The sequence below is a fragment of the Equus przewalskii genome, chromosome 2 (genome assembly GCF_037783145.1).
Source record: "Equus przewalskii isolate Varuska chromosome 2, EquPr2, whole genome shotgun sequence".
Taxonomy (NCBI): Eukaryota; Metazoa; Chordata; class Mammalia; order Perissodactyla; family Equidae; genus Equus; species Equus przewalskii.
Window position 1 is genome coordinate 62446889 of NC_091832.1, and position 24886 is coordinate 62471774.

The 24886-nt window shown below is 40.8% G+C and overlaps 1 protein-coding gene across 3 annotated transcripts in view; it reads left to right on the top strand.

The window, feature by feature from the left end:
* Positions 1 to 24886, top strand: part of SCRG1 (stimulator of chondrogenesis 1) — a 139966-nt gene that overhangs the window by 21354 nt on the left and 93726 nt on the right. Inside the window, exons 1-3 of one of the 3 annotated variants that reach the window (XM_070607919.1) lie at positions 706 to 1096; positions 8829 to 8988; positions 11255 to 11332. The gene's annotated coding sequence lies outside the window, so the exon portion shown is untranslated. Of the gene's footprint in view, positions 1 to 646; positions 1097 to 8828; positions 8989 to 11254; positions 11333 to 24886 lie in introns of those variants that run through there. The other 2 variants (XM_070607921.1, XM_070607924.1) reach the window with 2 other exon arrangements.

Here is a 24886-nt window from a genome sequence, read left to right on the forward strand (position 1 = left end):
CAACCCTGTAAAAGACATGCTGAAATGGGTGGCTAAATAACTACTTTTGATAACTAGTCCAGGTTCTTTATAAAGCAGGTTGTAGCAGTGTCCTCTAACTAGCAGTCATTCTGTGAATTCATCCATACACACAAATACAAAATTAGTACAAATTTATAGAGCACTGAAGGGTAATAATAGTCCATTACCATTTTTACTACGACTATTATTGTACCTTCCTGCTAAAAACGGTAACGTTGAAAAGCAGTTTCCCGCCAGTCTTTCGGTTTATTTTCACTTCAGTCACTTGCACCAATTATTGAATGCACTGTTTTCTCTATTTTGCATGTGTACAAACCGAGGCACAGGGGACTCATTTTAACAACCTGCCTCCTTGCCAGCGTTGCAGCCCAGTAAAGGTCAGAACCCTAGGATGCCCTTTCTCCTTTCTTTGCCCACAGGCCAGTGTGGAAAGTTTGGGCAGAATAGATGATTGAAACTAACGAGCCAGAGCTGATCAGTGCGAAATTGACCGGTGCTATTTATAACGCTTTCAGTTGCCACAGTTGTTTCTGCACTTTGAACTTGCCTTAAATGTGGAATCTGCTGTTCTAACATCAGTAGCGAGGGAAGTTCCTGTTTTTTTTCGATTCCCCGGAGGGTAATTGCCTCTCCTTCCGCAGCGCGCAGTTGCCAGCTGCCAGGCTGCCCCGAGGGCTTTGAAGTGGAAGGCGCCCCAGGGCTTTCTTCCCGTCGGCTGGTGCCCGCGGTGGAGAGGAGGGCGAGGGCTCTCCTTCAACCTCGCCTGTCTCCTGCCTCTCGTTCTTCTTAAAGAAGCCAGGTGGCGCCAACTCTCAACCCCTGCAACAGCTGGAGGATCTCCCTGCTTGCTCACAGTAGAGAGAGGAGGTGGAAGGAAGAGCACTGTCCTGGGCAGCCGCTTTCTCTCTGCGCCCTCCGCCCTTTGGAATTGGAGCTTTGCTTTTTTCTTCTTCCGCACCCCTCGCAGGAGGACGGCAAGCCTAAAGGGAAACGAGGTGTCCTGTGTGCCACATGGAGCTTGGGGAACGGAAATAATTAAAGCCATGAGGTTTCCTGGCTCTTCGCAGTGTTTACGGTGGGTTTTGATTTGGGGAAGGAGAGCGAGAAGTGAAGACCGGTTCCAATCTGCCAGCATCCTGTATCTGTCTGTGCGGCAGATGAGTGCGGGGCCGGGAGGGCACGCGCGCCTCGGTGTGCGCATAGCTGTGGGTGCAGGGTCAGGTCTCCGGGTGTCGTGTGTAGTGGCCTATCTATTCGTAAGTGAGAGAGAAAGTGCATGGTTCTAAAGAGGCAGAAGTCCTCCCAGCTGTGAAAGGAGGGCTTTGAGATTTCCTTACATGACAGCTGAGGACCTGAATCTCTTATGGAAAGCACACGGGTTTTTAAAAATCCCATTTTTTAATCCTTGAAATATTTCCAGTCTTTGAACTACTGTTATTTAACAGGGAGAAACTCCATTTTACGATTATATCGATTTACGTGATTTAAACCAAACTTCGTTGAACAAAACTGTTGGTTGAAATTTAGAAAACAGCTACTAATCTGGAAATTAAAATTTAGCCATCCACATGTACCGCTCTTGCAAATCATCACCAAATTTCAAGTTAAGATGAATTCAATAAAAGTAATTCTTTTTATATTCACTGGAAAACTAAGAGAATAGAGTTGGTATTATGGCCTATAGCAATTTGAAGATTTTAATTGAAATGACAGTAACACACATACAAACACAGAGAGCACTCAGCAATGTTAGTGATGATGACAGTGTGCTATTAATGCTGCTTTTTATATGCCACCCTGGTGTGTTTATTATAGTGTGCACTTAGAGCAGTGTTTTTCATACTGCAGACTGCCAACCGTTAGTAAGTTGTGAAATCAATTATGTGGGATTTGACTAGCGTTTTTGAAATGAAATAGAAAAGAAGAGAAGATATCGGAAGGATGGTAAGGATAAATATTCTTTCACAAATCTTTTTTCCCGTATAGATACATGTGTACTGGGTCACAGTGTAAAATGTATTTCTTACCATGGATTACATTAAAAAGGTTGAAAGCTATGGTTTTAGATAACTCCATTTTCTCTAACAAAGTTCCCATCAGTGTTAGGCTCCTCTGGTTTGGGGCGCAAGGCTGAGGCCCCTGCTGCCCCCTGGTGCTCTACACCGAGCTACAGTGGGTATGTGCCCCCTTGCAGCCTTGACACTGAGAATGACCATCAGTGAAAGGAGATTGTGAGGTGGGTATTCAGTTTTTAAAATCTCAACACAGTGGATTCTTTGCTGGTTATGAAAGTAATACTGGATGAGACATCATGTCGGGCTTCAGGCCCCAGGGAGAGGACTGGGAAGAAAGAATGACATGGAGCCCCAGACCTGTGGTAGGACTGGTAGCAATAGGAGGATGAGAATAGGACCCTGGAGCATAGACCAAAGCAGAAACCTGCTTATTCAGACTAGGTATGGGAGGGGTAGCTTGAGTCAGAAATTTTGGAAAGGGGATTCATTATCTTAACTGGTAGAAGAGTCTGGAAGCATGAGAAGCAATTTAGGAGCTCAATGACTGATGTTGGGGTGAGGAATGCTTCTATCCCTCTTTCTCTCTGTCCCGGTGTCTAGGAAGAGCAGATACTACTTTTATTGTTCAAGTTTCAGGACACTGATTAAACCATAATTACTAGAGGACGGGTCATTTTGTGTTAAAAGGTGAGTGCTCCCTTGGCTCTTTCTCTTATTTCCTGGTAAGTGGACCTGCTAAAGCCTGCTCTAAAGATTGTCAGCCCACTCCCTCTTTTCTCCACTCCAGATACTAGGATTGGTTAGCTGAGCCCAGACCCAGCTTGGGTGTGGCCTTCCTTCTCTCTATTCACCTGAAAACATGCTGGTCACGGCTTTGGGTTCCTGCGCCATGTGGTCAGCCAGAGGGAAAAGAGCTGTAGATTTGGACTTTGGGGGAGATGGACCTAGCCACATGCTCCATCTTAGCTTGACTAGAGCTCTGTACTGAGGCATAGGCTGTTTTATGCCTCATAATAAGTGGCCATTGTTTCCCATTTTCTGTTAGTTTCAGAAATGTGTAATTCCCTGCAGCAGTTGTTGTCAAACTTTAGCGTGGGTCAGAATCACCTGGAGGGCTCGTTAAACCACGGATTGCTGGGCTCTACCCCTGGTTTCTGATTCATGAGGTTTGTAGTGGGCCTTGAGAATTTGCATTTCTAATAAGTTCCCAAGTGATGCTGATGCTTCTGGCCCAGGACCAGACTTTGAGAACCATTGCTCTATAAAATCTCCAGAGGAGTGTGGAGTGGGAAGGTGACTGACAGGGCAAAATGACAGCACTCCTGAGTTCTTGGCCTTATTACCATCTTAATTCCATGAACCCTGCCTTCCACCCCAAGGCAGTCCCCTAACATTCTAGGCTGCCAGGGGCTCAGATCTGGAGTAGGGTGACTCCGTCACTAACACCAGCTCTCAGTGGTTAGTTTGGGGACTCTCCATCTGGAGGGGGACTCAGGAGAGGATGGGTTCCAGAACACCTTATTCTTGGACAGACCACTAAGGGATGGGATTCACTGCAGAGTCCCTGTAGAAGAGCTGCGCTGATTACTGTCTACCCCTTGGCATTCCGAAGTTCCCCCACCACCTTCTATTGCAGGGCCTGGAAGTGTAAGAACTATATTCCCAGTCACCTTTGCAGCAAGATTCAGGATGCAGTTCAAGTTCTGATAATGAAATGCAGTCATGTAGGATTTGAAAGGCAGAAAAGAGGAAGACACACTTTTTCTTCAGCTGTGTAGGTGTAGAAGAGGGCTCTGGAAGCATGAGTATGGGCAGTGGCCGCATGCCATGGTCCACTGTCTGGTCACCAGCCTCGTGGGTGTAGGGGGCCCTGATGGCTGCCCCGACTCCATTCCTCCAGCCCTGCCACTTGATAACTTGTGTTAAATCCTTGTGAGCTTGAAAGGTCGAGAGTGTTTCCTCTTTCCTGTATGGAACCCTGACTGATACAGGGAACAAGGCTGTCTGAGTGCTTCATACCTGAGGTCTGGATTATCGTGGGCACGGAGTGGTAGAGACCTGAAGGCAGTGAGGTGACTGTCCCCAGCTGGGGGCAATTTGGGGGTGGTGAGCCCCATCTAGGAGAGCTTGCCTACTATCCAGAAATCATGAGGTTGAAGGGATGACCGATGGGTTGCTCTCATCTCATTCTGCTTCTCTCTCCACAAAGCTTCACTTCCACTGGCTTTTCTTCCTGATTTTTGCAGCAAATCAGGAAAAGCAGCCATTCTTTGCAGAAGTCAAGCAAAACTTTTTGCTAGGGCTCACTGACTGTCTGTTCTACCCATTTTAATGAGCAGGAAAGATAAGGGAAGGTAATGAGTTTTCAGTTTCCAGCCTCAGGGTGAACAAGTTGCTTGGGCAAGTCGGCTTCGCTTAGTGTGAACCGAGAGCTGGATGGACATCACGGATCTCCTCTGCCACGGCAGATCACAGGGCATCTCCTCTGGCCAGCTAATGCCTGAACCTGCAGATATTATTTAGGAGCTGATTCTTTGGCTCATCAATTCTTCTTGAGCAGAGACAAGATTTAATATATGGCACTAATTTTTGTGCAGAAGGAATTGATTGCTCTGGTAACTCTGTCATTGTTCTCAAATGTATGGTACCTCTCTCTGCGGGAGTACATGTCCCCACTCTGTGGCTCTTGGTTGTGACCAGGTGACTGGCTCTGGCCAACGATGTGTGAGTGGAAATGACTGTGCTTGGTCTTTAGTCCCTATAAACATAGGTCAGCAATGATGCAGACAGAGGCAGCTCCCCAGCCTGGGCCCCAGGGTGAAGATGATGTGGAGCAGGCCAGCAGGAATCCAGGATGGACATGTTGCTAAAACTTTTTTTTTTTTTTTAAAGATTTTATTTTTTCCTTTTTCTCCCCAAAGTCCCCCGGTACATAGTCGTGTATTCTTCATTGTGGGTTCCTCTAGTTGTGGCATGTGGGACGCTGCCTCAGCGTGGTCTGACGAGCAGTGCCATGTCCGCGCCCAGGATTCGAACCGACGAAACACTGGGCCGCCTGCAGCGGAGCGCGCGAACTTAACCACTCGGCCACGGGGCCAGCCCCTTGCTAAAACTTTTTTAAAACTATTAATTCTGTATTAGTTAATTTACTTCTGTGAAGTGGTTGAGATCCGAGAGGGCTAATAAATTACACCTCTCATCCTGGCCAGAGTTTGGTCCAAGAGGGCTGGAGGGGGATGCTCAGGTCCTTCTTCCAAACGCACCAATCAGGTCAGTTGCTCCTCCTCCCTGCCAGAGGCGGGAAGAGGTTCTGCCCCTTGAAAACTTTAGGAGAGAGAAATAGAGATTTCCGAAAGGATTTTGTTACTGTAAAATTATCTCTCTCTACGTAGCAAAAAGAATTTGCCAGAAAGAGAAATATTAGGAGAGGCCATAAAAACGTTAATTTTTGTCTCATTTTTATTCTCGCCTGTTTGAAACCCTCATTCAAGTGACAAACCATGGTATTGAAATAAAAGTTGAAACCTGGTACTCCTAAGCGTTATCACTGAATAAAGGTAACTTATCAGCACGTTGCTATAATAGGGCAACAACTCCATAGTAAATGGGAACTTGTGGCCTGAACGTTAATATGACTGACTTTCTGCCAAGACACCCCTTGCCCCGAAGGCCTGGCTCCTTGTTAATCGATGGCCTCTGGCTCCCAGCACAGTGCTCTGCTCTGGCTGCTGGGCTTGAGGGAAACAGGGTTGTTTTGAAACCCAGTGTTCTTAATGAATCAGATCCTGACCCTGAAATGTCCAAGAAAATAACCTAAAAGTGTGGTGAAAAACTGGTCTATTGAAAAGTCAGTGACCTTTCCAGGGTTGATTTTAAAATAATAGATTTGTTTTATTTGACATTTTGGTAAATGACTTAATAAAACTTAGCAATGTCAAAGAAATTATCCTGCGTGTTCCGTGTCCTGCAGCCTGGAATATCTAAATGATATGCTTGCAAATGAGCATCATTATTAGTGAGATTTTGTTGCAAAATATGGCATGGAGTGTTTTGGAGTGTCAGACTTTTAGGCGCTATTGCAGAATTGACCATATTCAAGGGATTTTTACTGACTTAATAACATTTTTCTTTGTTGTCTCCATAATCACCTGCTTTATGAACCGTGGCTAGAGCTGATGTTGCAACTGGTAATTTTCTTAGAACCCAAATGCATTTATATTTTTCCATCTTTTGCTTTCCATCATTTCTGGGAATTGTTAGTAGAGGGAATAAAAAGCAAATACATTATAAACAATTCAAAACACCAAAAACAAATTCCTTGGACCTTTTACAGATACCACACATGCAAATAAATGCGGCTTTGCATTCCAATGGCATTCGAATGAGGATTACATTTTCCTCATTAACCTCTTTCTTAACCAAACAGTATTGTTCTTCAAGCCTGTTTTCTGGAAATCGAGTTTGACGTTTTAAATTAATTCACACTGGTTCAGTTCAAGTGAAGAGGTAGAATGTCTTCTTTTGATCCCAGTCATTTGTGCAGTCCTGGTTGAACTGTACCAAAGTAAGAACGCCTACTGGTTTAGAAGGAAAACAGGAGATTCATTAGATTGCTTCAAAACCAAACATTAGGGGTACTAAATATGGTTTTTCCGGCACTACTGAGGAAAGAGGTGGAAAAAGCAATCCATGATGTACTCCTAAGATCTGAACATGCTTGCTTTCCTGCAGCAAATCATTTCTAAAATTAATGTGCTTATTTCTAATTGAAGGAACACCCAATCTGTTTTCAATCAGTCATAACCAATAATTGCTCTGCTAATATGAGGACCTTAATTTGAAGCAGTAGGAATCTTCTCTTTTCTCCAGGAAAGTCAACAGAATTGTTTAGAAAGACTACATAATTTTGGTAAGAGCAGAAATGTAACTTAATTATTTTTTAAAACTTCTGTAAACATTTATGCATGAATTTGTGATTTTTGCCCTTTTTTGTTACAGAACAACAGGATGCATTGTTTTCAGTGTTGATATTTGGCAGTGGATAGTGAAATATTTGTGTGTATTTAGGTATGTCTATCTATTTAAAATGAAAGAGACATTGAAATAACTCTCAGTCTGAGTTAAATCTACAATTTTAGGAAACCCAGTATCAGTTGTCTTCACTCTGCTGTTAGCTCTGTCTTGTTTTGTCAGGCATTCTTTTTCATTCCACCATCCTCTCATGCATTGTTTCAGACTCCTGTAATCCTAGCTCAAGATGGCATGAGTTAGAGTTGGAGAGAGAACCAACACTAATTTCTGTAGTGTCCACAGTTTCAAAACACACCCTTTAATGTTATTTGACACCATTTTCTACATGTGCTTTCTTTAGAAAGTGAAGAAATACATTTTGAGAGTTTGTCAGATGAAACCATATTCCAAAACATTTGCAAAACTGAATCATTGACAAAACGCATGTGATTCCAAAAGTGCCTGCGTGATTGAAAGCAGTTGCAGTATTTCAACATGAGAACGTTGCTTACCCTTTCTGTTGTCTGTTTCTAGATTCCTACAGAGCCCTCTGGACTTCTACTGTCCCCAGACAGCAGTTACTACACAGCGAACTGAGAATAGATGAGAGCTAGAGTTTTAGAACTTTCTATGCCTTTTATTCCTTGAGTAAGCATTCAGGAACATCACATCCTCGTCTTCTCCCAGGGTCATCTCTAATTCGCAGGAGGCTCAGTCCCCCCTGCATGCCTGTACTGTCTAACAATGCCTGTCAAATTGCACAGCCACACCCGTCCATTCTCGGCCCGTGCCATAATTGCCAAGATGCAGCCGTGCCCTCAGTAGATCCGAGTCCTGTATCTTCAAGGGTGATTTGCCACCCACTCTTAAAGTCCTAGTTTGGCTGACACTCAGCCTACCTCTGAGAATGACACCAAAATCAGTTCTGCCACTAACCAGAAACAAGGCCATTTCAATCTCCAAAGGAGAACAATAGCCTCATGGAAAAATTGTATTTGCATACTTGATGAAAATAATTAACAGTTATTTAGAATTTAAAATTTTAAAAAGCCCAAATGTGTGGTGTCTGCGATGTGTGGTGAGAGAGAATTTTTCAAAACTCTAATGTATTTGACATCTCAGTTGCCGTTTGATTAACACAGACATTAACATCCTGAAAATTGACCAAAGAGAAAAAAATGCTTCATTTTCTCATTTTAAATATACTTCTTTTGTCAAATTACTCTCTGTACTTATAAGGAAACCATCAAAAACAATGTAATTCTTCTTTACTTGGAATTTCAGAAAAGCTAATGTCGCAAACTCTGTTCTGAACTTTTCAATGGACTTTTTGCTGTCTAGCTTCATCTTGTTTAAAGATGTGAGAGCTGTGTCGAGCTGAATATCAACAATCAGAAAGTAGTATTGTGGTTCTGGTTGTCATTATCCTGTTTAGATGTGCTAGGACTAGATTGCCTGTGTTAAAACTTAATGGACTGGAGAAGAGAAGTGTTCAAAGTCTTAATGGTGGCAGCTTCAGCTATCCAGGCATCTGCCAGATGTCTTATTTTCTAAACTAAGAACATCTGATAAATCCTCAATTAGTGTTCTCAGCCCTGGCTGCACATTAGAATAATCCTAGAATTAGAAAAAAAAAAAACTTGATAAGGTGGCTCCACCCATTCTAATTAAAGCAGAATCTCAAGTTAGAGCCTCAGATCTTTGTTTTTAAGTGCCCCCAAGTGATTCGAATGTGCAGCCAGGCTGAGAATCACTAACCCGTGTGATAATTTCATCTTTCAGAGGGGAGAGGAAGTGATGAAGAGGATTAACACTCTGCTTCTAATTCTGGCCAACTTGGAGGCCCTGAATGGAAAATCAGAAGTGACAGGAATTCTGGAAGAGGGCCACCTGGCCATCAGAAAATTCCAGAGGGATGTGGTCACTGCCAGACACACACTCGGTTAGTTTGAGTTTTAAAATATCTTAGGAAATTATAAAAGCCTGACTTTAACCCCCTAGTCTGAGATTCCAAAAATAAGCAGAGGAGAGTCCTCAAAATAAAATTCTGATGCTATTATTGTAAATGGACCAAAACAGGGGAGAAAAAAGAAGAAAGAAAAAGGAAGGAGGTAGCCAAAAAGATTTAGTATCTTCATGCAGGGAGCTGTGTACTGAGATCAGATATATTTTTAAATGGTGTATGTAAAATGTGGAAGATGATTTAGAAAAACACGTATGAATACAAAAAATCTGTCAAGAATATGTGAGAAAAGAGTTAGAAAGACTAAATCCTGGAGGCTGACATTCTAGATGAGGAGGAGGGCTGTTGGAAACAAAGGTTAGTGCAGAGTCCATGCAGGACTGGGATGGCATTTTGTCGGTGTCCTGTGAATGGTGAACATACGAGGTGGCCGCACCCTCATACCCTGTTCTACTTCTTAGACTAGAAAGGGTGGGATAAAATTTAGCAAGAAGGAATTGAGGAGGAAGATCACTTAGGAGGAAATGCCACCTGTCCTAAATAAGTTCAAACAACTTATAACAAGCCAGAATATTAATAGAATTTTCAGATATAATTGCTTTAATCTTTAAAAAAATATGGAGAATGAAAGAGGTGCATGAACACTGTCTACTTTTTTTTCAAGAAGTGGAAAAAGTCTTTGAACTACAGACTTGAAGACCTGCTAATTCTTCCTTTCAAAAATTCTAGAAGATACTTTAAAATGCAGTTTGAATGCAAGACTTGCCAAGTTAAATCATACCTATGACATAGCTTATGAAGAGATTAGAGACAAGGAATCATAAAATTTTAAATAATCTAATTCAAATTCAGTAACCTTTGAGAATCAGATAAAAGCTAAAAAAACCTTCTTGAAGTAGTTAGATATTACAGTATAACACACCATCCTAAAACTTAGTGGTTTAAAACAGCTACCATTAATTTGCTCACAATTCTGCAATTTTTGCTAGGCCCAGCTGGACGGTTCTTCTGCCAGCTTGGTCTGGGGTCACTCAGGCAACTTCAGTCATCTGATAGCTTAACTGAGGCCAGCTGGTCCAAGAGAGCCTCAGTCACAGCTTTGGTGGTTGTCACTGGCTGTCAGCTGAGCCACATGTCTCCAGCAGGAGAGCCAGGGCTAATTTACCTGGTGTGGGCAGCATCCCAAGAGAATAAGAGCAGAAGCTTCAAGCCCAAGGCTCAGAAGTCACACAACTTCAGTTCTCCCTCATTCTATTGGTCAGAGCAAGTCACAAGACCAGCCCAGATCGAGGGATGGGGAAATAGTCAATACCTTTAGATGGGAGTTGCTGCAACCCCCATGTCTGATCTACCACAGCTCTCCTCAAAAAAATGCTTCTCCACTAACACACGCAAACTATTTTAATTTCAGGGGATTCAAGGATCCTTTTAACCCAAATTAAGAGCCTTTATTCTAACCATTGGCATATTTAAATAAAGAAATTAAAGCCCAAGGAGACTAAAGATTTACCCAAAGTCAAACATATTTAGTATTCAAGCCTATAAGCATGGCCTATCATGTAGGTTTCATAACTCCCAGTCCTGTGCCATTTTCGTTATGCCCAAGTGATCACTGTATTGTTACAGCAAATGAATTTCAGCAGTTTTGTAAATCGATGTTTGAGCACCAAATCAGGACAACAATTTAAGTCAAATGTATGCCGTAAAATATGAATATTTTATTTAATTAGCGTATTCTACACAGACATCCAGTTAGGAAATTAAGCTAGTTAAAATAGACATGAGGAGTAAGTTATTTTATTAATTTGCAAACTGGCCCAGTTATTCACAGATTATGGGCAGTTCCCTAAGTCTAGCCCACTTTTTCAGACAGGTGCTCTCTATTGAACTAACTCACACTGAAAAGTCAATTACAGCAGATAATCTACAGTTAGCAAGATTGTTTTCACTTTTAACCATCTACTTAGAAATCACTCATCGATAACAGCAAACATCAATTATACGGATTTTAACTTATGTGAAAACCAGGCACCATTACCACTTCAAGTTTTTGGTTTTTCCTCGTAAGATAAAGATTATTAAAGGGAAATTGATGTGGTTTAGTTTAAAGTATTGCCTTTCCTTTGTTGTTGTTGCCAGTGGAGGACTTTTCATGTGAGGGCTGCAGCTTCTACTCTAAATTTTTTTTAATTATTAATATTTTATTTTATTTATTTATTTGTTTATTTTTTGGTGAATTTGGCAGGTTGATCTCATCCAAATGGATGGAGAGAAACTAATTAGCTTCAAAACATCAATTTTCAGAAATTATCAGCTAATAAAGGTAAGGATATTTTTGTTTCTTTTTTTCATAAAATTGTTCAAACATGCAGAGAAATAGAGAAAAAAATCATACTATATATACACATAACCCAATACACTTAGTCAATAGTTATTATCATTTTGCCATCTTTGCTTCATCTATCTATGTGCATTTTGTTGATAAAGGTCAGTGACCCCCCCCCCAAGCACTTCAGTGTACAGCTCCAAAAAATGAAGACATCCTCTTATATAAACAAATTCCAATATATCTCACTTAATAAATTAATGTTTATTCCCTAGTATCATGTAACACCAGTCCATATTAAAAATTGTAACCTTGGTTTTGTAAATGTTTTTTTCCAATTTAGAATCCGCTCAAGGAGCACATGTTACAATCGTTGAGTCTCTTTTAATCTAGAATAGCACGCACACACCTGTTTCTCATACTACTGACTTTTTGAAGAGGCCAGGCCATTGTCTTGTAGAATGCTCCAGTTCTGGACTTTTTGATTCTTTTTTCGTTGTGCTTTAGCTTGTTCCTCCATCTTCGGGATATCCTTTAGATCTGAAGTCTTGATGAGATTCAGGTTATACATTTTGAAGAATACTCCAGAAGTGAGACTATCTATTTCATATTATGTGACATCAGCAGCACATTAAGCCTGGTTGTCCCGCTATTGGTGATGCCAAGTTTGATCGCTGAGTTAAAGTGATGGCAGCCACAGCTCTCTTCACTAATAAGGCATCTTCCCTTTGTCAATTAGCAAGGCATCGGTGGGGCAATAATTTGGCGCCACAAAAATGTCTAATTCCCTAAAGTTAGATTTTTTTAAAAAACATCACTCATTGTGCTTTTGCTTTTCATAAAAAGTTATACTCAATTTTTCAAAGCCTTCGTCAAGCTGGACATATTCAACCTAAAATTATGGAACAAACCAATGTCTGCATTAAGCTGTCAGATAACTATTCATTCTGTGCCCATGTCTTTGTCATTTTGGGTACCATTCTGGTTTACAGCAGTCATGCATACCTGGGCTAGTAAATTGGGCATTAGTGAGGTCCCAGAGCTGTGTATTGTAGTTCCCTTATCCACTTATTTTATTTTATGATCGTTACATGCCAAGTTTGGGACTGGAGCAGCATAGAACTCTGTGGAAGTGAATATTATATCGTCATTAGTAATGAAGTGAGATCTGGGCATCACCCAAGCGTACCAGAAGCCAGGTGTTGCAGCAGGTATGAGTGCTGCCAAACTCTTACTGTGAACTATTTGTGCTACACATTGCAACTGAAATATGGGTCCCTTGAAGTGACTTTGCTTCTTTTTCAAGAAGGTCAAAAGATGTGAGGGAAAACACACCAGTAACCAAACATGGTAGGATCAAGCCTAATCAAAAATAGAAAATCATTTCTAAAATCTGTGTCTGTTCATTTTCTTTATTTCATTTGTTTTTGTTTCACCCTCATCTGCAATTCATTTGCCTTTCGTCATCTTCCACAATGGCTTCTGCAAGAATATCAGTCTTGAAACGAACAACATGGTTCGCACCCACTTCAAACATTGTTTAAAATCTCATTTGTTATTTTGTACTGTGGTCTCACTTAAAAGCCAGCATTACTGAGACTGCGGAGCACATACCTTGAATTCCCAGGATGAGAGGGGAAAGAGAGAGCAACAGCAAGACAGAGGGAGAACTAAAACTGAGACGCTCCACAACAGACGTGTGAGAAAAACAAGAAAATTCAGAAGTTGTACAGGCAGCTGAAGTCTCTAGACACGAGAAAACTGGAAACTGCCCAAAGCTGGGCTCAGTAGAGTATAGAAATGTGATGAAGACCAGGACTGGTTTTTTTTTTCCAACAAGAGGTTAGTTACTTAAGGACCACATTCCCAGGATTACAAGGATTTGCCTGAATAGCCCAGGGAACACTTTTCTCCAGTAGAATTAGTGAAATGAAGAGATGGGACTCTGTGAGCTGCCTATTACGTGAGACTGTATTTAGAACTTGAAATTAACACTGGGAGTAATCATATTAAATTGATATCAGCAGATGAAAGCTATATGAAGTAGGAATTATGTTTTTTCTAATTAGCTTAAATTTTCAGATACTAAAATCCAGGTGTCTGGGGGAGCCAAACCCAGTTACTTGGGCTTAGCGTCATTCCTTGGAAGAAAAACAAAAACAAGACCATGTGCTGAATATCTCAGGCCAGAAGCTCAATCATATTCATTCAGCTCAGCTTCTTTCCTCCATGTTCAAATAGAAAAATAGTCACTTACAACTGGGAACTGCTTCTGCGTGGGCTGTGCAGCCTTGGAAGGGGAGAGTGTCCCAGCTTCCTGTAGGTGTGTGCTCTGCTGATGCCCCTCCTCTCTGACGCTGAGCGGGAGCATTTTGTGAATGACAGAAGAAAAGCATTTACCTAACAGGGAAGAGAAGATAGAAATGACACTTTCCTGTTCCTGGTGCAGTGAATGTTTTCCCCCTTTTTCTAAGAAAGCTCCGAGTCGCACCTTTGTAAAGAATTCAACTTGCAGACCACACATGCTTCAGGCCATCATTTACTCAGCAGCTCGTTGCAGCAGGGTGGCCTCACTCTGGAAGCTACAGTAAGTATAGGCATAGGATAAGACAGTTACAGGCACTGAACTACATTTTTCATTTCTCTTGCGGAAGAGACCTTGGCTGGAAGGACCAAAGGAAGCAGTGTCTGAAGCTTCCACCTTTTATCTGCTGGTTCATTTGAATAAAATTACATGGACTGGTGCCATTTTCAACTTCAAATTCTTATAGATTGGGCAGCCAATTTCTTCCTTCTGTCCCAGGTAAAATAAAGAATGAACAGATAAGGCATCACTTGAGATGCTAATTGAATGGAATTGAATGATGGAAATTCTCATACAAGTGAAAAATTAGGATAGAATGTTATTACGAATACTCCAAGGGACTGAATAGCCTTTAGACAGCTGAAGGGAATGTAAGGATGGCTTTTTATATCAGACTGGAGAGTCAGTGTACAAGAAATGTAACTTTATGATGCAACTACAATTCTATTTCAAGCTGTCATTCAGGACCTTTTCTGTCCCTGGTGTCAACAAACGAATTCTGGGATGGTTTACACAGAGCCAAGACATTGGAGAGGCTCACCTGGTTCTTGGATGTTGTCTGTCCACTCAGAGGACACTGTGTTGCACATCAGCCTGGGTTGTCACTGGTCATAAATTCAGTCCCTTCAGCTCCATCTGCCAGCCCTTCAGTTCCCATGCCTCTTCCCTACCACTCTTGGGCACACACCAATTATTCTGCCCTTCTCGGACCCACTGGGACCTGGGGATTTTGTGAGGCTAAGACCTGGATGGCCAAGATATAACACAGAGCCGTAGTTTCCATCTTCAGAATTCTTGCCATCCTCAGGGCTTTACCCAGGAAGTGAGGTGCAAATTCTTCCTGTGTTACATCTGTGAAGATCTGGCCACTTCCCGAGAACAGGGTGCAGGGCCCTGTCTCAGGAACCCATCCGGTCTGCCTCTCAGGCTTGCCTCTTTTACTGCTTCTCCCAGCCTGAGGAATCCTTTTTTGGTACTAAGGGCAGAGAAGACTTGCTTTCAATGTCAGACCTCCTCTGCCACTGAGTGAGTTTGTTTTTGTTTTTTTTTTAATTGTGGTAAAATATACTTAGCATAAAATTTACCATTTTAACCATTTTTCAGTAGCATTAAGTACGTTCTCATTGTTGTTTGACCATCACCACCATCCATCTTCAGGACTTTTTCACCTTCTGAAACTGAACCTCTGTCCCCATTAAACAACAGCTCCTCATTCCTCACTCCCCTCGGCCCCTGGCGCCACCATTCTGCTTTCCATATGGATTTGACTGCTCTAGGTGCCTCATATAAATGGAATTGTACAAGATTTGCCCTTTTGTGATCGGTTTACTTCACTTAACATGTCTTTAAGCCTCATTTTTGTTGTAGCATATGTCATAATTTACTTCCTTTTTAAGGGTGATTAATATTTCATTGTATGTATATGCCACATTTTGTTTATCTGTTCATCTGTCGATGATCATTTTGGTTGTTTCCATCTTTGGGCTATCATGAATAATTCTGTTATCTGACTCTTTTCTGATGCCTTAAGACCTTGTCTCTGGAAACTCAAAATCCTGGGCGAGGTTCTTTTTTCTCTGTCTTGCTGTCACATCCTTCCTTGAGTCAATAAGTAGAGAATGGCCTAATTTAATTGACTGCAGGGGACAAGGTGGGGGGGGGGGGGAGATTATATTTCAAAATATTAACTACCATACAAGGATTTCTCATCTTGTTTACTTTCTTCTTTTGAGTAAATATGAATGTTTGTGATCTTTATTTTCTTGTCAGACAAATTTAGGTTTTTAAAAAGGCCTTAGACTTGCATACAACATGTCCTTCAAAACATATGAACAGAAAAAAAGAAAATTACAGGCCTATATCCCTGATGAACATAGATGGAAAAATCCTCAAAAAAATGTTCACAAACCAAATTCAACAATACATTAAAAAAGGTCATACACCATGATCAAATGAGATTCATTCCAGGGATGCAGGGATGGTTCAACATCTGCAAATCAACCAATGTGATACACCACATTAATAAAATGAAGGATGAGAATCATATCATTGTCTCAATATATACAGAAAAGGCATTTGACAAAATTCTACATCCATTTATGAGAAAAACTTTCAAAAAGTGGGTATAGAGGGAACATAGCTCAGCATGATGAAGGCCATATATGACAAGTCCACGGCTAACATCATACTCAACAGCAAAAAGCTAAAAATGTTTCCTCTAAGATAAGTAACAAGACAAGGATGCCACTCTCGCCACTTTTATTCAACATAGTATTGGAAGTCTTAGCCAGAGCAATTAGGCCTAAAAAACAAGTAAAAGGCATCCAAATTGGAAAGGAAGAAGTAAAACTGTCACTACTTGTGGATGGCGTGATTCTATATAGAGAAAACCCTAACAACTCACCAGAAAACTATTAACACTAATTAATGAATTCAGTAAAGTAGCAGGATACAAAATCAGTATATAAAAATCGGATGTGTTTCTATACATCAATAATGAACTATCAGAAAGAGAAATAAATAAAATAATCCCATGTACAATTGCAGCAAAAAGAATGAAATACCTAGGAATAAATTTAACCAAGGAGGTGAAAGACCTGTGGATTGAAAACTACAAGACATTAATGAAAGAAATTGAAGAAAACACAAATAAATAGAAAGATAGTCCATGCTCGTGGATTGGAAGAATCAATATTGTTAAATGTCCATACTCCCTACAGCAATCTCAAGATTCAGTGTAAACCCTATCAAAATTCCAATGACGTTTTTCAAAGAATAGAACAAATAACGCTAACATTTGTGTAGAACCACAAAAACATCTACATAGGCAATGCAATCTTGAGAAAAAAGAATAAAGCTGGAGGCATCACACTTCCTGCTTTCAAACTATATTACAAAGCTAGAGTAATTAAAACAGTATGGTATTGGGATAAAAACAGTCACATAGATCAGTGGAACAGAATGTAGAGCCCAGAAATAAATCCACGCATACATGGTCAATTTACAACAAAGGAGACAAGAATATTCAATGGGGAAAGGACAGTCTCTTGATTGGGAAAACTGGACAGCCACACACAAAAGAATTAAACTCAACCACTATCTTATACCATATACAGTCCACTCAAAATGCGTTAAAGACTTGAATGTAAGACCTGACACCATACAACATAAACCATAAAACTCCTAGAAGAAAACATAGGCAGTAAACATCTTGACATAAGTCTTGGCATTGATTTTTTGAAGCTGACACCAAAAGGAAAAGCAACAAAATCGAAAACAAATAAATGGGACTACATCAGAGTAAAAAGCTTCTTCCCAGCAAAGGAAACCATCAACAAAATGAAAAGACAACCTACTGAATGAGAGAAAATATTTGCAAATCATATATCTGGTAAGGGACTAATATTCAAAAAATATAAAAAACTCATACAACTCAATAACAAAAAATCAAACAATCCAATTAAAAAATAGGCAGAAAATGTGAATAGACATGTTCCCAAAGAAGATATTCAGATGGCCCACAGGTACATGAAAAGATGCTAAACATCATTAATTATCAGGGAAATGCAAATTAAAACCACAATGAGGTGTCACTTCACACCTGGCAGAATGGTTATTATCAAAAAAGACAAGAAATAGCAAGTGTTGGCAAAGATGTGGAGAAAAGGGAACCCTTGTACACTGTTGGTGGGCATGTAAATTGATGCAGCCACTATGGAAAACAGTATGGAGATGCCTCAAAAACTTAAAAATAGAATTACCATATGATCCAGCAATTCCACTTCTGGGTATTTATCTAAAGAAAATGAAAACACTAACTCAAAAAATATATACACCCCCATGCTCATTGCAGCATCATTTATAATAGCTAAGATATAGAAACAACCTAAGTGTCCACTGATGGATGAATGAATAAAGACATTGTGGTATTATATATACACAATGGAATATTATTCAACCATAAAAAAGAATTAAATTTTGCCACTAGTGACTCCATGGATGGACCTCAAAGGCATTGTGCTTAAGTGGAATAAGTCAGAGAAAGACAAATACCATATGATCTTTCTTATATGTGAAATCTAAAAAAAAATACAAGCTCATAGATACAGAGAATAGATTGGTGGTTGCCAGAGGTGGAGAGTGGGGGGTGGGAGAATTAAAATGTAAAAAAAATAAAAAGCATAAGAATTACATTAATGACGTGAATGCAGTGCCAAATGTCATTCCCATCTCTACAGGAGGAACACGCTCCTGTGTGTCTGTCCTTTACTCTCCCAGTACATCTACTACACTACTTCATTTCTGACGCTAAATGGGTGGGTTTTCCACACGTCAGGCAATTCTTCAACACCAGCTGGGTGTCCTACAATTTAACTCAACTTTGATACTGTCTACCTGAAGATAGCGTCAGATCCCACAAGTTAAGGGCTCAGTCCTCTAAGACTGCCCCCTCCCCCCACTTCAGGGGCCAGTCGAAAGTCCAGGTGGTCATCTGTGCTTCTGACCAAGCAGCTATAAATCAGAGGTGCCCATGAACCCCTCCTTGGGTTTGATTAATTTGCTAGAGCAACTCATAGAACTCAGGAAAACAGTTTACTTACTAGATTACCAGTTTAGTATAAAAGGATATAACTCAGGAACAGCCAGATGGAAGGAATGCGTAGGGTAAAGCATAAAGAAAGGGCAGAGAACTTCCATGCTCTCTCCAAGCAAGACGCTCTCCCAGCACCTCCACGTGTCCACCAACCCAGAAGCTCTCTGAACCCCCTCCTTTTGGGTTTTTATGGAAGCTCCACTACATAGGCATGAGTGATTCAACCTCCAGCCCCTTTCCCCTCCCTGCAGATCGAGAGGTGAGACTAAAAGTTCCAACCTTCTAATCAAATGATTGGTTCCCTTGGCAACCAGCTCCATCTTTAGGGGCATTCCAAAAGTCAGCTCATTAACATAAACTCAGGTGTGGTTGGAAGGGGCTTGTTATGAATAATAAGACACTCCTTTCACCTTTATGACTCAAGCTATTTCAGGAACTGATGACAGAAGACCAAATATTATAAGAAAAGATGCCCCCGTGGTTCTTATATAGGAAACTACAAGGGTTTTAGGAGCTATGCGCCGGGAACAGTAGAGGAAGACCAAATATGTATTTTTTATTATAAATCACAATATCATACTGTCCCTTTCCTGGGACCTGATACTAGTCTGGTGACTTGTCTGTGGCTAACTACAAACCAGTGATCTACAGACAAGTGAACTAGAGACAGCTGTAACCTGTCAAGTCTCTTGACTTCTCATGACCACAGGTAACTCCAATGGGAAAGCAAGGGGGTTCAATTAAATGATCATTCAGTATCGTCTCTTAAAAACAGTGTAATTATAGATAGTGACCAGTAAGTGATCATAAGAATACACATATCACAATTGGGAGGAGCTAAATGTTCTGAAAGTGTGAAGAATTTTTGACTCTTTTTCCACTTTATTTAAACTTGACTTACCTTTTAGAGCTTTATTTTCATAACTTTCTGATGTTCAAATGATCTGCTTCCCTAGGTGGTTGAGGGCTCCGAAGTCTGAGACCTGGCTACTTTCTAACCCAGTGATTTAATCTCTAAGAGTTGGCCTCCCCCATCCAAAAATCTCTGCATTTACATGGTGGTTTAATTCCTAAAAAGTGGTGACTAATTAAATAATGCTTAAATTAAAATTTCTCGTAAGAAGAAAAGATAAAGCAAAAGATGTATTCCAGCTGATTGGAAGGAATGTCAGCTATGCCTTCCTGCCTTGGTGTACTGCATGAACATGAACAGTTAGTCAGCAGTCTAAGAGAAAATATGCAAGAGTTGGATTTATAAAATAATTTTTTTTAATTTATAAAATAAAAATTAAAAAGTCACTAACAATGCCCTGTGGAGTCCCATGAGAAATCAGCCTTGCTCCGTTATTCTGAAACTTCCTTATAGGAGTCCTTGCATACAAAGTTATGCCACATACTTTGATGTTATGGACCAAGATGTTCTTTAATTTGGGGGGGCCTTGTGCTGTGCTGTTCGCAACAGTCACCTAGAGAGGAGCTGAGCAAATATCCAGCAGGTGTCTTTTTCCACTTGAACTTCCATTTGGCTCCTTTATTCTTTGGCTAAATGTTCACTTCTTTATCTGTGGGATCCTGAGTTATTTTAAAGATTTTATTTTTTTTCCTTTTTCTCCCCAAAGCCCCCCGGTACATAGTTGTATATTCTTAGTTGTGGGTCCTTCTAGTTGTGGCATGTGGGATGCCGCCTCAGCGTGGCTTGATGAGTGGTAGCATGTCCGCGCCCAGGATTCGAACCAACGAAACACTGGGCCGCCTGCAGCGGAGCGAGAGAACTTAACCACTCGGCCACGGGGCCGGCCCCCGGATCCTGAGTTATTAAATGACATTTCCTACTAATGGTTTCATCTAAAATTAAAAAATGAATAGTACCTGAAGAAGCACGTGAATTCACAGAGCTTACTCTCAGAGTATCAGAATACCCTTGGTGACAACAGATGGTGGCAGCTGTCTGAGAAAGGCCTGGCAGGAAGCTGAGAGAAGTCCTGCTCCTAGTTCCTCTGGCTTCTGGCAGCGCTTCTGAATGACCAATGAGAAAATCAGAACGTTTCTGCAAATATTATTAAATGTACTAACCTGAAATTACTGCTTATCTATTTTTAAAGGGTGAACATTTCTTCATGACTTCTCCTCCACCAAAAACTCACATGCATGGGAAGTCAGAGATAATCCTTACCTAGAAGGCTGGGTTGTGAGGATTAATTGAGGCAGTGTATGTAACCTGCTTAGCCTAATGCCTAGAACTTAATCATCATTTGATAAAAAGCTCTAATTATGATGGTGAAGATAATAAGACCAATAATTCTAATATTTACCTAATTTTTTAAAAGTTGGTTCAAATTAGTAAATCTTCAGAAAGCTGAGTTTTATCAGACATGTTCAATTTTCTAAATCACAAATCTAACCTAAACCATTATCTGCTGTGGCCCCTGCCAATGGGTAATCATCACCAACGGCATGTTTTCAAACTCCTTAGCACAACCCAGAGGCCTTCAGGACTCAGCTACTGTGAACCCCTGCAGCCTTGTAACCGAGCAAGGGCTCATTCTGCTTGTCGCAACCCTAAAACCAATCAATTGCAAATGAGTCAGTAGTTGAGAAAGGGATTTATTCGATTAGCCAGAAAAATCAGAAGATGGCAGACTCATGTTCCAAAGACCCTCTTAAGCAAGCACATAATCTTGAGGCAGTTATATGGGGACTGGTGGGCTATGACGGAGGGGCTCAGGAACGTTGACCATCTGGCATTGGTGACTGGAGCCACCACACCAGATCTTTCAGTTGTCATTGATGATGGATGCCAGCATATATGTTCTTCTCTGAGGAGGTTACCATGTTCTAAGAAACTCAAAAGAACAAAGTTATCATCGGTCACTATGGGGAGTTACATATGTCAGCCAGGATTATTTCCCAGAGGGTAGCTATTTATCTCCTGGGCCACATGAAAGGCAAAACATATACAACTTGGCTGAGTTAGTCAGAGGTTATTCTAGGATACAACATGGCTTCCCTCATGTCAACCTTGCTTCAGGCCAGTATCAGCCTTCTGCCTCCCCCCAGCCACCTGGCGTCTACTGCCCCAGATACATCCAAATATTTACAGTTGTCCCATACCCACTACTCATGCCTGCCACTTGGCCCTTACGCATGGTGCTCCCTTCCCCCTTCTCCCTCTGCCTGATAAACACCTATCCTCATTTTTCGGGATCAATCACGGGGTCCATTGAGGGCTCTCCTTCCCCAACTCTCCAACAGATAACTCAGCCTCTCCCTCATGGGCATCCCTACTGTATCTTACAGAAACGTCTCCCACATCCCTTATAGCTGGATAGCTAAATAATCTATTTCCCAAATTAGGACACTTTTAGCTAATCATATTTTCAAATGTTCTGTGGCCAAGTCCTTGAACTTTTGATATAAGCATAATTCTTTGCACATAAAACTATCAGCAGTCATTTAATCGAATCTCATATGGTTAATTTTATGTGTCAACTTGACTGGGCCACAAGGTGCCCAGACATTTAGTCGAACATTACTCTGGGTTTGTCTGTGAGGGTGTTTGTGGATGAGATTGACGTTTGAATTGGTAGACTGAATTAAGCAAATTGCCCTCCCTAATATGGGTGAGCCTCACCCAATCAATTGAAGGACTGAATAGAACTAAAAGGCTGACCCTCCCAAGAGTAAGAGGGAATTCTTCCTGCCTGACTGCCTTCCAACTGGGACATCAGTGTTTTTCCTGCCTTCAGGCTCAAACTGAAACATCAGCTCTTCTTGGGTCTCAAGGCTGCTGGCTTTCAGACTAGAACTACACCTCAGCTCTCCTGGTTCTCAGGCCTTCACATTCAGACTGGAACGACACCGTCAGTACTCCTGGGTCCCCAGCTTGATGACTACAGATCTTTGACTTCTCAGCCTCCAGAATTGTGTGAGCCAACACTTCATAATGAATCTCTTTATAGATTTACATCCTATTGGTTCTGTTCCTGTGGAGAACCCTGACTGATATACACAACCAAAGGAAATCTAATTTTGTTAATTTCAGCCATGAAGTATCTCAAAGCTTCGCATAAAAATAATTCTTCTAAAAAGTTAATATTGTGGAGATGCAATTGGATAAAGGAAATCACTTACAATGAAGGTAAATTTTATGTGAACACATCTTGCATATTATTAGTGTATTCCGTGGCCATGTGTTGGACATTGGATTTTTATTTTTCTTCATTTTAATTTTTAAAAGAAAATTCTTCCACGATAAATTCACCAAATAACAACTGAAAGCTTTGTGGAGAAGTTAAGGGAGAAACAGGGTAAGAAAAGGAAGAAGCAGAGGTGGTAAGAAGTCAGTATGATTCTTGCTTTCAAAACTCATTTCCCACCTCTCCCCTGTCAGGAGTTAGTACCCTCTCCTGGGCTGGGGCTGCACGAGGCTACCAGAGTGACCGTTTCACTGTAGTGACCAGGCAATTCAATCCAAAAACTGGTTTGCCTGATTTTTTTAAAACTCTGGAATGGCCATTTAAACATTTTTTGGCTTTATTGAATTAAATACTCATTTGAGTATAAAATTGTGTGTGTATGTAGGGGGAAAGGTTGGCAGAAGCTTAAGAGGAGACTGTTCCAATGTCTATAGTGAGCTGCCTCCTGGGGATGGGGCGATTCTTATTCAGAATCCGGATCATGTATGGGGCACTGTGGAGGCTTAACCACAATCGAGAAGCCATTTTAGAAGACTTTTTAATCCTCCAGTCTAAAAATACATTGTTTTCTCCCAGTTGCACCCTGTATTTACTAAGAACCTACTAGGTACTTGCTGTTATACAAGGTGGTTTTAATTCTTTGAAGGTCTTAAAATTTATTCTCATAAATCAATCAGATGGTTTCTTTCTTCAGACTCAGTCTATATTGCATTTCTAATCTCAGTATCCAGGAATAATTGGCTTTAAAAACTCTTTGTGTGCAGTCAGCATTATTTCATCACATGAGCCAAGCTGTGATGTTTTTCTAATTTTCAAAAAATACGTAATAGGGGCCAGCCCCATGGCCAAGTGGTTAAGTTCCCGTGCTCCGGCAGCACAGGGTTTCGCTGGTTCGGATCCTGGGCACGGACATGGCACCCCTCATCAGGCCACATTGAGGCGGCGTTCCACATGCCACAACTAGAAGGACCCACAACTAAAATATACAACCACGTACTGGGGGGATTTGGGAAGAAAAAAGCAGGAAAAAAAAAAAGATTGGTAACAGTTGTTAGCTCAGGTGCCAATCTTTCAAAAAAAATAATATTTTCAGTTTTTATTTCGCATAAATACATAATATTTAAAGATTAAAAATTAGTAGACTTTTCTTATTTGGTCTAAATTCATACCCTTTGTTCTTTGGGGGAAAAATGTGTTTAAAGTCTGTTGCTCATAGAGGATTTTTTTTAAATGTCTTGTTTCCTAGAGTCCATTGATATTTCATGAAATTTGTTCATTTTAGTCACCATTTGGTACTAAACTATAAACATATATAACTTTTAAAAACTGTTAAATAAAACTTATATTCCATTGTTATTAGTTAGGATAATAGTGTTTCTAAAAATCCCTACAATGCTAAAAAATAACAAACCAAGGTGCTGAAACCAGATAATTTCATTAAACTGTATTAAAAAGAAATAAAAGGGTAATGTCCTTTCTTTAATGTTGTATAAAACAAAAATTCATCTGAGTAAGTAAATGTTCATATGAAGTACATTTAAAAGAGAAAATGGCAAATGATCCAATTTGAGTCTTTGTTATTTAATTTGCTTTGGTGGGAGGTGATTTGTTTGTTTCAGTCTTTATGACCACTTGCTCAGCACCCAGAGACTGCTTGACAAATCAATGTGAAACACCTGATCCCCTCTGAGCCGACCTCAGTCGTTTAGACTGTAAACTCCAAAAAGGAGGGATTATGTCTCATTCTTCTTGCATCTTCCTTACGACTTGGATGGTGGATTGCATATAAGAGATGCCCAACATAGGATTCTGCACCAGTTCAAAGTCTAGTTTCCTTCTGTTCTTTTAGTAGCTTAGACCACCTGGTAAACACATATTGAGGTGCTTACCAATGATATGTGGGAAAAAAAACAGAGAAGAGGGAAAAAAGAGATAGGAAGCGGGCAGATCACTAATGTATTGTGAGCACACTCCTTGCTCTCAGCTCTGTCTGGGTTCTCTCCCTGGGCTGGGTCAGCTGCTCGGCCTCCCAGCAGAAGGTAAGACCCCCCCCCACCCAAGAAAGGTTATCGTTCTTTTACTGGAAAGATGCACACACACCCACGGAGCCTGGGTAGCTATGAAGCAGTGATATGGGACAATATGTGCCTCTAATAGTGGAATCAGCGGCCTTGTGT